Genomic DNA, 12,891 nt, shown 5'->3' on the forward strand with positions numbered 1-12,891 from the left:
AGCTACTATGGGCTTTAGCTTAGTTGACTAAGTCGTGCGAACTCTTACAGTGGTAGACTAGCAGATGTAGGGGATGTAAGTGGTACGGTCTACCCGTTCATAAGGTGCAAGCGCTTCTGAAAGACTATGTCTCGGTCATCCGTTTCTCAAACATCATGTAGTGCGAGAATCCCAATGGAGGAGATCGAGTCTTGTGGGGAAAAGTGCACAAACCTCTATAGAGTGTATAAACTAATCATGGTTAGCCGTGTCCCCGGTTATGGACATCTTGAGTATCTAGTACTTGGATTATCATGTGAATCTCATCATGTTACTAAATTAATTTTGTTGGGTTTTAATGATGATGCTTAATTGGGATTGAGAGGGTGTCTACACTCTCAATGTTTAACAACTACCATGATAGTTAAATAAAAATTATTCCTTTGCAGTAGGGAAAAATTGGCTTTACGCAAAACTGTAACCATAGAGCTTTCCACCAGCCAAATATGCATGTAGTATAGCCTTATCCTTTCGTTGTTCTCTATGTGTTACTTTGCCAGCATATTCCATGTGCTGACCCGTTTCGGGCTGCAACGTTCATGTTGCAGACTTTTCAGACGACGAGTAAGGTGCTTTTAGGTCATGGTTCTATACTCAATGATGCCGTTGGAGTTGATGGACTCACTTATCTTCCAAGCCTTCTGCTGTTATCGTTATTAGATGGCCTTAAGCCATATTTATTGTAATAAGTTCTCGTTTGAGACACTCGATGTAATAAGTGTGTGATTGCTACTCTGTTATAAATCCTTCAAGTACTGTGTGGTGTCAGCATTACTGATCCAGGGATGACACTGGAGCACAGAGATTGGATCGTTTGAGGTCTGGTCGCTACAAGATGGTATCAGAGCACACGCTGACTGTAGGGCACGACCACTAAGCTAAAGCCCTAGATCACTACTCACTCTTCCCATTCTAACTCCTCATCTTTTCTACTCTTTTAGGATGGCGGATGCAAGGAACAAGTTCACCCAGCCGGATGAAGATACACCCTTTGGACGTCACCTGAAGGAAGTCACTAAGTACCTGAACATCGGAGTACCAAGCTTCACCGGAACCTACAACGCCCCTTTACCTGAAGAGGAGCGCTGGATGATTCAAGTTCAAGTTCCAGGAAGGACGTTCATGCCAGTCACTGAGCCCATAGAGTTTTCCTTTGATGGACCAACCTGGAGTCTAGGAAGGAGCATGGCAGCTCACGTCGCCATGGGACGTATTGGAGAAGTTTACCGCAATGATCTCAAGGATACTATCTACCAGATTTGTGGGCACCGAGATGAGCACTGGGAGATGATCAACACCAAGAAGGATAGATCAATTTCAGCTTTTATCCAGGAGTTAAACCAGCACATTCGACGTCAGGAGAACCAGATGTGCGCCGACATGATAGATCCGAAGAAGGCGAGGACAAGAATCAAGGAACTGGAGGAAGAACTCAAGGCTACACGTGAAGATTATGAAGAGGAAATCGAAGTACTAGCGGAGAAGAATGACGACTTGATCAAGAAGATCGGAATATTTATGGGAGGCCCTACACCAGTAAAAGAAGACGAAGAACCCAAGGAGTTTCGCCCTGAAGACTACATCATCATCGACGACACCGACTCGGATCCAGATGATAGTGATGATGACTATGTTGATGAAGTTGGAGCAGATATCATGGAGTCTGCAACCGAAGAATATTTCTAGTAGACCACCCCAACAGTAGTAGTAGTCCACCATGTAAATATAGTAGTCTGAGCACTTTTGCGATAGATAGATCGATTGTATGCCCTTGTTTGATTGATTGAATGAAGTGAATTGTTTGCCTTTGCCTCATGTGCATGTGGTAATGTTTTCTCTCTAGACCCCCCCCTCTATTCTTAAATCTCATCTTTTCTAAACGCATCAGATGCCTCCGAGACGTGACCCTGGATTTACCTTCCCACCGGAGCTCACCTAGTTGATCCAGCAGCAGAACACATTGATGCAGTTGCTAGTCCAGAATCAGAATCAGGGGAACAACAACAACCCACCACCACCACCACCTGTTGATCACTTAGCCCGTTTTCTTAGGCTGAATCCGCCGATGTTCTCTAGTAGCACCGAGCCGATAGTAGCAGATGATTGGCTCCGCAAGACAGCTAGGGAGTTGACCACGGCAGGATCCACAGATGCGGAAAAGGTGGAGTTTGCCGCACATCAGCTTGAAGGACCCGCAGCATCATGGTGGGGGAATTTCACGACCACTTTCCCATGTTTCAGCAGGAGCTATGGCTATGAAGAAGCGTGAGTTTCACAACTTGCGGCAAGGAGGATTGAATGAAGTAACGATCAAAAACAAGTACCCACTACCAATGATCAATGATCTGTTTGATCGATTGCAAGGAGCTAAGGTATTTTCCAAGATTGATCTGCGATCAGGGTACCATCAGTTGAAGATTCGAGAACAGGATATACCTAAGACAGCTTTTACCACCAGGTATGGGTTGTATGAGTATACCGTTATGTCATTTGGTCTGACTAACACACCTGCATATTTTATGAACATGATGAACAAACTGTTTATGGAGTTTTTGGATAAGTTCATTGTAGTGTTCATTGATGATATCCTAGTTTACTCGAAGAATGAAGAGGAGCATAAGGAGCATTTGCGTTTGGTACTTGGAAAGCTCAGAAAACATCAGTTATATGCCAAGTTTAGCAAATGTGAGTTTTGGTTGAAGGAAGTTGGATTCCTCGGACACGTTATATCTGGAGAAGGTATAGTAGTAGATCCCACCAAGGTTGACACTATGACAAATTGGGAAGCCCCAACAACAGTTGGAGAGATCCGGAGTTTTCTTGGACCCGCAGGATACTACCGGAGATTCATTGAAAAACTTCTCGAAGATTGCAAAGCCTATGACGGAATTGTTGAAGAAAGATACCAAGTTCAAATGGACTGAAGAATGTGAGGCTAGTTTCCAGGAGTTGACGAAACGTTTGGTTACATCACCTGTGTTGATTTTGCCAGATCAGACCAAGGATTATGAGGTGTATTGCGACGCTTCATGATACGTCTCCGTCGTATCTACTTTTCCAAACACTTTTGCCCTTGTTTTGGACTCTAACTTGTATGATTTGAATGGAACTAACCCGGACTGACGCTGTTTTCAGCAAAATTACCATGGTGTTGTTTTATGTGCAGAAAACAAATATTCTCAGAATGACCTGAAACTCCATGGAACATCTTAGAAAAAATAATAAAAAATCCTTGCCAAAGATGAAGACCAGGGGGCCCACACCCTTCTCACGAGGGTGGGCCCCCCCTAGGGCGCGCCACCCTACCTCGTGGGCCCCCTGTTGCGTCTCCGACTCCAACTCCACCTCCATATATTGAGTTTCGATGAGAAAAAATCAGAGAGAAGAAATCATCGCGTTTTACGATACGGAGCCGCCGCCAAGCCCTAAAACCTCTCGGGAGGGCTGATCTGGAGTCCGTTCGGGGCTCCGGAGAGGGGGATTTGTCACCGTCGTCATCATCAACCATCCTCCATCACCAATTTCATGATGCTCACCGCTGTGCGTGAGTAATTCCATCGTAGGCTTGCTGGACGGTGATGGGTTGGATGAGATTTATCATGTAATCGAGTTAGTTTTGTTAGGGTTTGATCCCTAGTATCCATTATGTTCTGAGATTGATGTTGCTATGACTTTGCTATGCTTAATGCTTGTCACTAGGGCCTGAGTGCCATGATTTCAGATCTGAACCTATTATGTTTTCATGAATATATGTGAGTTTTTGATCCTATCTTGCAAGTCTATAGTCACCTACTATGTGTTATGATCCGGCAACCCCGAAGTGACAATAATCGGGACCACTCCCGGTGATGACCATAGTTTGAGGAGTTCATGTATTCACTATGTGCTAATGCTTTGTTCCGGTTCTATATTAAAAGGAGGCCTTAATATCCCTTAGTTTCCAATAGGACCCCGCTGCCACGGGAGGGTAGGACAAAAGATGTCATGCAAGTTCTTTTCCATAAGCACGTATGACTATATACGGAATACATGCCTACACTACATTGATGAATTGGAGCTAGTTCTGTGTCACCCTATGTTATGACTATTACATGATGAACCGCATCCGGCATAATTATCCATCACTGATCCGGTGCCTACGAGTTTTCCATATACTGGTTTACGCTTACTTACTTTCCCGCTGCTACTGTTACAATCACTACAAAATACCAAAAACATTGCTTTTGTTGTCTTTACATTTGTTGCCGCTATCACCACTATCATATTACTTTGCTACTAAACACTTTGCTGCAGATACTAAGTTTCCAGGTGTGGTTGAATTGACAACTCAGCTGCTAATACTTGAGAATATTCTTTGGCTCGCCTTGTGTGGAATCAATAAATTTGGGTTGAATACTCTACCCTCGAAAGCTGTTGCGATCCCCTATACTTGTGGGTTATCAAGACCTTTTTCTGGCGCCGTTGCCGGGGAGCATAGCTCTATTCTTTGAGTCACTTGGGATTTATATCTGCTGGACACTATGAAGAACTTGAGAGATCAAAAAACCAAGATCTATCCCTCAACTACGAGGGGAGGTAAGGAACTGCCATCTAGCTCTGCACTTGATTCACCTTCTGTTATGAGTAAGTTTGCGACACCTACACCTGCTTCTGCTATTCATTCTGAAATGTCGCATGTTATTGATGATGCCACTTCTGCTATGCATGATACTTATGATGAAATTGCTTCTATGCATGATACTACTGTGCCCCTTAGTGAATTTCTTGATGAACAAATTGCTAGGGCTAGAGAAAAAGAAATTATTGAATCGGAATACGATGATGATAGTGATGATGAAAATATGCCTGTTATTCCTAAGGGTTATCTTTTTGATATGGAATATTCTGCTGCTATTTCGTCTTGCAAAGATAGATATGAGCTTAAGAGGTTATTAATTAAATGGAACAAAGAATCACTTAGAGATAGAATGAAACCCAACCCTTCTTTTGCTACTTCACCTATATGTGTTCCTGATAAAGATTATGAATTCTCTATTGCTCCTGATATAATTACTTTGGTTGAATCTGATCCGTTTTATGGCTATGAATCTGAAACTGTTGTGGCACATCTTACTAAGTTAAATGATATAGCTGCCCTGTTTACTAATGATGAGAGATCGCGTTACTTTTATATACTCAAAATATTTCCGTTAAGGGTGATGCTAAGATATGGTTTAATTCTCTTGATCCTGGTTGTATGCGTAGTCCCCAGGATATGATTTATTACTTCTCTGCTAAATATTTCCCTGCTCATAAGAAACAAGCTGCTTTGAGGGAAATATACAACTTTGTGCAAATTAAAGAAGAGAGTCTCCCACAAGCTTGGGGGAGGCTTCTCAAGTTACTTAATGCTTTATCTGATCATCCTCTTAAGAAACCTGAAATACTTGATATCTTTTATAATGGACTAACCGATGCTTCCAGAGATTACCTGGATAGTTGTGTTGGTTCTCTTTTCAGGGAAAGAACACCGGATGAAGCTGAAATTCTATTGAATAATATGTTGACAAATGAAAATAATTGGGCACCTCCTGAGCCAGCTCCTGAGCCATCTCCTGCTCCAATTACTAAGCCTATTCCTAAACCAACTCCGAAGAAGAGAGGTGTTTTATTTCTCAGTCCCGAAGATATGCAAGAGGCAAAGAAATCTATGAAAGAAAAAGGTATTAAAGCTGAAGACATTAAGAATTTACCTCCTATTGAAGAAATACATGGTCTTAATTCATCGCCTGTTGAAGAAACCTATGATCTCAATTATTTATTTATTGAAGAACCTCCTGATCCCAATATCCCGACACAGGTAGTAAAGGTAAATTCTCTCTATAGATATGATAAAGCTGAAGTCCCTCCTACTAAAATTGCTAGTCAATGCTTGCATGAATTTGATAACTTTATGTATAAGCAAGATGACTTCAATGCTTATTTTGGTAGACAATTAAAAGAGAATGCTTATATGATTAGACGCTTGGGTGATTATATGGCTGATATTAAAGGTGAACTTAAACTTGTTAGCAAACATGCTTCTATGGTTACCACTCAAGTAGAACAAGTACTTAAGGCTCAAAAAGAAGTGCTTAATGAAATGAATAGTAAGAAAAATGATTATGCTGTTAGAGTGGCTACTAGAACTGGTAGAATGACTCAGGAACCTTTGTATCCTGAAGGCCACCCTAAGAGAATTGAGCAAGATTCTCAAAGAAATAATATTGATGTTCCTAGTTCTTCTAAAAAGAAGAAGAAGAAAAATGATAGAACTATGCAAACTTCTAGTGAACCTATTGTTGAACCACCTAATAATCGAAATGATATATCTATGTCTGATGCTGAAACACAATCTGGTAATGAACATGAACCTAGTAAAAATATTAATGATGATGTTCATGATGATGCTCAACCTAATAATGATAATGATGTAGAAATTGAACCTGCTGTTGATCTTGATAACCCACAATTAAAGAATCAACGTTATGATAAAAGAGACTTTGTTGCTAGGAAATATGGTAAAGAAAGGGAACCTTGGGTCCAGAAACCCATGCCTTTTCCTCCGAAACCATCCAAGAAAAAGGATGATGAGGATTTTGAGCGCTTTGCTGAAATGATTAGGCCTATCTTTTTGCGTATGAGATTAACTGATGTGCTCAAAACGAATCCTTATGCTAAATATATGAAGGATATCATTACTAATAAAAGAAAGATACCGGAAGCTTTCCATCCGCAGACAGATGGACAGACCGAGAGAGTCAATCAGATTTTGGAGGATATGCTGAGAGCTTGTGCGCTAGATTATGGATCTAGTTGGGACGACAATTTGCCATATGCAGAGTTCTCTTACAACAACAGTTATCAATCCAGTTTGAAGATGGCCCCTTTCGAAGCCTTGTACGGAAGGAGGTGCAGGACCCCATTGTCGTGGTTTGAAGTTGGAGACCGCCAGTTGTTTGGACCGGATCTGATTAAGGAGTCTGAACAGAAGGTGAAATTGATTCGTGATAGGCTCAAGGTAGCCCAGTCCAGGCAGAAGAGCTACGCAGATTCTAAATGCTAGGAGACAGTTTACAAAGTCGGAGACCGAGTTTACCTTCGAGTATCTCCACTTCGAGGAGTTAAGCGCTTTCGAGTTAAGGGAAAGTTAGCGCCACGTTTTGTAGGACCATACAAGGTTTTGGAGCGTATGGGAGAAGTAGCTTATAAGTTGGAATTGCCTGAAGGATTGTCAGGACTTCACGACGTGTTCCACGTTTCCCAGTTAAAGAAGTGCCATGCAGAGATCGCTGATATACCGCTGAGAGATACAGTGCCGCTGGAAGCGATTCAGTTGGACAGTGATTTGGCCTATGAGGAGAAACCAGTTAAGATTCTTGAGTATGCCAGCCGAGTCACCCGCAGCAAGGTTATCAATTTTGCAAAGTTCAGTGGAGCCACCACACAGAGGATGAAGCCACCTGGGAGCGAGAGGAAGATTTGCTGAAGGACCACCCTCACCTATTTTCTAGCCAACCCGAATCTCGAGGGAGAGATTCATCTTAAGGGGGTAGGTTTGTAACATCCCAAATTTTCAATTTGGAATGTTATACAATAGATCACCACTGCATATCATATTTATTTGCATTTTGAGTTGATCCTAGAAATTCTACGCAACTCAAGGACCCTCGGAGAGAATTGGGGATTTCATTATTTTTATATTTGAGTTTTCTCAAATTTTGAAAATAGGATCATTTGATTTTATTTATTTTATCTTCAATTATTTCTGTTATCAAAATATGAGAGAGGGAATAAAATGACTTTCCCAAAATAAAGAAATGTTGAGGATTTAATAAAAAATCAAATAAGATTTTATTCTGGAGTTTTTCGTGGGTTCATTTGAATTTAGGAAAAATTGCATGTTTTCAAAAATTGCATTTAGAGCCAAGAAAATGTTCATCCTATTCTAAATATTTTATTTAGACGGCGAAAATTGGTTTTGGCAATTTTAGATTTTTATTTATTTTTCTAGAATTTTTTCTTAGTTTCGGCGAAATTGTTTTTTTAACCTGCGCCCGACTGGGCCAAAGGCCCAGCCGAGCCAGGCCAGCCCGCCAGGCCACCGCCTCCCTCGCCGAGCTGCCGCCGAACTCGGGGAGACCGAGCCGGGCACGCACGCGCCGCCGACCCCCTCCCCAAGCAAGGCCCCCCTCTCTTAAATAGCCACCCCGGGGCCCCCCTAGGAGCCCCGAGTGGCCACCCGCTGCCGCCCACGCAGCCCCGCCGCCTCGCCGCCGCTGCTGCCCACCGGAAGCCCCGCCGGACCGAGCCGAGGTAGCCACCCTGCCGCCCGGTTTTCTGGAAAAAAACCGATTTGGTTTTTTTGAGAAAACCCTAGTTTTCGCTTTTTTAAATAGATCGGTTTTTTCTGGCTTATTTATTTAGCAAGCGTTCGCTCGTCCGTTCATTTTAACGAACACGTCCATCGTTTAGTTCCAGAAAACGAATGTTCGTTCATTATTTTGTTCGTCATTTTTCTTTTTCTCGGATTAATCCGCGTTTATTTCTGATTGCGATTTCTGATCCGATTTTCGTTCTAGTTTAACTTTTCGCTCGTTTATCGGAATCAGGCGATTCAAGCGCCTGGAGTTTCGTCTCGAAACCCTCTTTCCGTTTAACCAACTCAAACAAGCTTTTGCCTTAGTAAAATTTGACCTAGATTCAGATTAGTAAACGGAGCTTGTTTCGTTTGTCGTTTGTCTTTCGTTGCTTTGTTTGATTTGATTATTTTGCCAACCGGAGTTCTTAAGTTGAACTATCTGGTTAGATCTCTTATTCGAGTTTTACATGTGCATTAGATGAGTACTTATTGTATGCTTGTTTGTTTGCGATAGAGTACCCGGAGTGCGCCGCTTGCTACTTCGAATCACTAGGTTTCACGGATCATCAGCAAGGCAAGTAACACTTTGATCATACTTCCTACTACCCAGTTTTATTGCATTAGATCAATCCTCACACATTGCATGATTAGGATCTAATTAAATTGTGGGTTCGGGAAGTAGATGAGGTAGTACCTATTACTTGTTTATTATCAAACCTTTGGGAGTTACTTCTACGTTTGCTTATTATGCCATGCTATGCTAGTAGACGTGGATTGGGTGAGTGTATCCATGACAGATGTGAGATTGTTAAATTAATGGTTTATCTAAGGTGGCAACTTAAACACACATCTGGGTGGATTGAGGCACCTGGGTATTCCAGCGATTGCCTGTTTTTCTTTTGGACCGCCACCCAGGCTCAAAGGGATCATGAGATTATTCATACTAGAAACTTTCGTGTGCAGCCACAAGCTACTATGGGCTCTAGCATAGTTGACTAAGTTGTGCGAACTCTTACAGTGGTAGCCTAGCAGATGTAGGGGATGTAGGTGGTATGGTCTACCCGTTCGTAAGGTGCAAGCACTTCTGAAAGACTATGCCTCGGTCATCCGTTTCTCAAACATCATGTAGTGCGAGAATCCCAACGGAGGAGATCGAGTCTTGTGGGGAAAAGTGCGCAAACCTCTGCAGAGTGTATAATCTAATCATGGTTAGCCGTGTCCCCGGTTATGGACATCTTGAGTATCTAGTACTTGGATTATCATGTGAATCTCATCATGTTACTCTAAATTAATTTTGTTGGGTTTTAATGATGATGCTTAATTGGGATTGAGAGGGTGTCTACACTCTCAATGTTTAACAACTACCATGATAGTTAAATAAAAATTATTCCTTTGCAGTAGGGAAAAATTGGCTTTACGCAAAACTGTAACCATAGAGCTTTCCACCAGCCAAATATGCATGTAGTATAGCCTTATCCTTTCATTGTTCTCTATGTGTTACTTTGCCAGCATATTCCATGTGCTGACCCATTTCGGGCTGCAATGTTCATGTTGCAGACTTTTTAGACGACGAGTAAGGTGCTTTTAGGTCGTGGTTCTATACCCAGTGATGCCGTTGGAGTTGATGGACTCACTTATCTTCCAAGCCTTCCGCTGTTATCGTTATTAGATGGCCTTAAGCCATATTTATTGTAATAAGTTCTCTTTTGAGACACTCGATGTAATAAGTGTGTGATTGCTACTCTGTTATAAATCCTTCAAGTACTGTGTGGTGTCAGCATTACTGATCCAGGGATGACACCGGAGCACAGAGATTGGACCGTTTGAGGTCTGGTCTCTACACATATATATCAGGATCTTTCCAACACATTGTACTTTCCAAAGGATAAAATCTAAGAAGGAAAGGTGAAGATCACCATGACTCTTGCATGAAGTATAAGACAAGAATAAAGATAGGCCCTTCGCAGAGGGAAGCAGAGGTTGTCATGTGCTTTTATGGTTGGATGCACAAAATCTTAATGCGAAAGAACGTCACTTTATATTGTGACTTGTGATATGGACCTTTATTATGTAGTCCGTCGCTTTTATTTCTTCCACATCACAAGATCGTATAAAGCTTATTTTATCCACACTAATAAATCATACATATTTAGAGGGCAATTTTTATTGCTTGCAACGATGAAAACTTACTTGAAGGATCTTACTCAATCCATAGGTAGATATGGTGGACTCTCATGGAAAAACTAGGTTTAAGGATATTTGGAAGCACAAGTAGTATCTCTACTTGGTGCAAAGAATTTGGCTTGCATGAGAGGGAAAGGCAAGCTCAACATGTTGGATGATCCATGACAATATGATTTATTTCAGATGTAAGAAAACATAACCCATTACGTTGTCTTCCTTGTCCAACCTCAACCTTTTAGCATGTCATATTTTAATGAGTGCTCACAATCATAAAAGATGTCCAAGATAGTATATTTATATGTGAAAACCTCTCTTTCTTTATTACTTCCTATTAATTGCAACGATGACCAAAACTATGCTTGTCAACTCTCAACAATTTTTATTCATCATACTCTTTATATGTGAAGTCATTACTCTCCATAAGATCCATATGATCTCTTTATTTCTTTTTATTATTTCTCTTTTATTTTATTCCCTCAAGATCATAGAAAGATAATCAAGCCCTTTAATCAACACTAATCTTTATTATATATGGCTCATGGACTCGATTACATAGAACGATCATAAAGAAAAACTCAAAACTAGATCATACTAAAACTTTATTCTACTAGATCAAGATATTACCAAAAGGACCAAACTAAGCAAAACGGTAAAGGTAAAAGTGTGATGGTGATACGATACCGGGGCACTCCCCCAAGCTTGGTAGTTACCAAGGGGAGTGCCCATACCCATGTGTTTATGTCTCCTTCTTCGAGGGTGGTGATATGATATTCTTGGCGATGATGCCCTTTAGGATATGGTTCTCTTCCTCAAGCTTATTGACTTGCTACTTGAGGTCCATTATTTCCTTAGGGAGCTTGCCCATGACGGCTAAAGCTCCTTTCACCCAAGGATGCTGCCTAGCTGCGGGAGAACAAATAACAATCTTTTTCATATTTTCATAAGAAAGAAATCTAATGTTGGAAGGGATGACCGAGGTTGGAATAGCCAAAGCTCTGTAGTTCCCCCATCATGAATCCGGCTCCGAAACGAGAAGTAACTTCTTGATCATCCTCCATGGCATCTATCCTTTTCAAGTCAGCCTCCATCTCTTCCTCGGTTGATGGACCAAAGTGGTCAGCATCGGTGTTTGGTCTTGGCCCTGGTACCGGATGAGACACCCGACTCTCCCCAACTGATTCCTGAGAAGACATCTTGCTCTAAATCGGCAGCAGAAACAGCTCGAAACAAAAACAGAGGATGTTCGCGTGGTACGGTGTTCAAAACCTTCGGGAGATTATATAATGAATTTTTACTGACCAAAAGAAGTATCGTGCAAGAAAACGGAGTCCGGAGGGCACACGAGGTGCCCACGAGGCAGGGGGCGCGCCCAGGGGGTAGGGCACGCCCTCCACCCTCGTGGACGCCACGTGTCCTTCTCGGACTGCTTCTTATTTTCCTATTTTATTAAATATTCCAAAATGGAGAAAAATTGCTATTAGAACTGTTTTGGAGTCGGCTTACTTACCGTACCACATACCTCTTCCTTTTCAGAGTCTGAAACGTTCTGGGAAGTATCCCTTATGTATTCCTCCGGGGTTACGGTTTCAATAACATTAGTTTCAACATATATAGGATTGCCTGAGATATGATGTTTGATTCTTTGACCGTTCACCACCCTCAGATTCGTGCCTTCGAAGTTGTTGATTTTTATAGCACCGGAACGATAGACCTCCTCGATGATGTAAGGGCCTTCCCATTTAGAGAGAAGTTTTCCGGCAAAAAATCTTAAACGAGAGTTGTATAACAATACATAATCACCAACATTAAACTCACGTTTTTGTATCCTTTTGTCATGCCATCTTTTAACTTTTTCTTTAAACAGTTTGGCATTCTCATAAGTCTGGGTTCTCCATTCATCAAGTGAGCTAATGTCAAAAAGCATCTTCCCACTGATGTCTACTACACAGCCTTCTTCTTGTAGATATTGTTGGGCCTCCAAGTGTAGAGGTTTGTAGGACAGTAGAAAATTCCCCTCAAGTGGATGACCTAAGGTTTATCAATCTGTGGGAGGCGTAGGATGAAGATGGTCTATCTCAAACAACCCTACAACCAAATAACAAAGAGTCTCTTGTGTCCCCAACACACCCAATACAATGGAAAATTGTATACGTGCACTAGTTCAGTGAAGAGATGGTGAAACAAGTGCAATATGGATGGTAGATATAGGTTTTTGTAATCTGAAAATATAAAAACAGCAAGGTAACAAGTGGTAAAAGTGAGCAAAAACGGTATTGCAATGCGTTGAA

The sequence above is a fragment of the Triticum urartu genome, chromosome 3A (assembly GCF_056163025.1).
Source record: "Triticum urartu cultivar PI428250 chromosome 3A, HENAU_Tu73, whole genome shotgun sequence".
In the NCBI taxonomy this organism is placed as follows: Eukaryota; Viridiplantae; Streptophyta; class Magnoliopsida; order Poales; family Poaceae; genus Triticum; species Triticum urartu.